At 44.8% G+C, this 1,065-nt stretch overlaps 1 non-coding gene across 1 annotated transcript; it reads left to right on the top strand.

Annotated features, from left to right (window-relative positions):
* The first annotated feature begins 561 nt into the window (after positions 1 to 561).
* Positions 562 to 668, top strand: LOC141610116 (small nucleolar RNA R71). The gene has a single exon (XR_012528010.1). It is a non-coding gene; the product is annotated as a small nucleolar RNA R71 (small nucleolar RNA).
* Positions 669 to 1,065: the final 397 nt, after the last annotated feature.

The following is a 1,065-nucleotide window of genomic DNA, read 5'->3' as shown; positions in this document are numbered from 1 at the left end:
CCCGGTGGAGGGATATACTTTTGTTGTTGAGGAACATAGGCATTTTGTTGTGGTGGGGGTTGAGGGTTAAGCACATTGTTGCTATTGTAAGACAAGTTTGAATGAAATTTTGAATTCGGGTTATATGTGTTGGAAAATGTACCCGGTGGATATGAACTTTGTCTTAGAGCTTGAAAAGCATTTACCTCTTCCATAGGAGCTCGGCAATGAGCGGCATAATGACCCGCACCTCCACATCCATCACAAACGATGATTTGGCTCGTTGAAGACACAACATTGAGTTGTTGAATGGAATCCTTAGCATCTCTCTCCGCCAATTGTTGTTGGAGCAAGGCAATTTGAGCTAGCAAAACGGAGTTGTTAGAGGATTCTTCTTTATCTTTGGATGGCATAACTCGGGAATTGACATATTGGGCATCATGGATCGCCATAGATTCGATCGTGGAATGAGCAAGATCGGTGCCAATTTGATCAAACTGCCCATTGTTGGCGGAATCAAGAATCCTTCGGGACTCGGCACAACATCCATTGTAGAATGTTATTGCAAGAAACCAATCATCTAGCCCATGATGTGGGCATTGTCTTTGCAACTCCTTATACCTCTCCCATGCCTCATATAAGCTCTCAAGAGCTTGTTGACGGAATCCGGTGATTTGGCTCCTCAAAGTTTGAGTTTTCTCCGGTGGAAAAAACTTTTGATAAAAAGCAAGAGCCAATGTCTCCCAATTGGTGATTCCCAAGGTGGTGCGGTCAAGGCTATTGATCCAAAGCTTGGCCTTGTCCTTCAAAGAGAAAGGGAAAAGTATTTCCCTTATTTGGGCTTGGGTGACGCCCGTTTGACGGATCATGGAGCAATAGTCACAAAAGTTTTGCACATGCAAATTGGGATCCTCCAAAGGACTTCCTCCAAATTTCTTTCTCTCCACAAGGCTAATAAAAGCCGGTTTGATCTCGAATTCCGGCGCGGTGATTTGAGTGGTGGTGATTCCGGCCGGAAGCATGGCCGCGGTGGGCTTTGAATGATCGGAAAGTTTCACCATCTTTTTGGTAGTAGATGGTGATGGT

This window comes from Silene latifolia, chromosome 10, assembly GCF_048544455.1.
Source record: "Silene latifolia isolate original U9 population chromosome 10, ASM4854445v1, whole genome shotgun sequence".
In the NCBI taxonomy this organism is placed as follows: domain Eukaryota; kingdom Viridiplantae; phylum Streptophyta; class Magnoliopsida; order Caryophyllales; family Caryophyllaceae; genus Silene; species Silene latifolia.
This window is presented reverse-complemented; position numbering and strand designations above follow the sequence as displayed.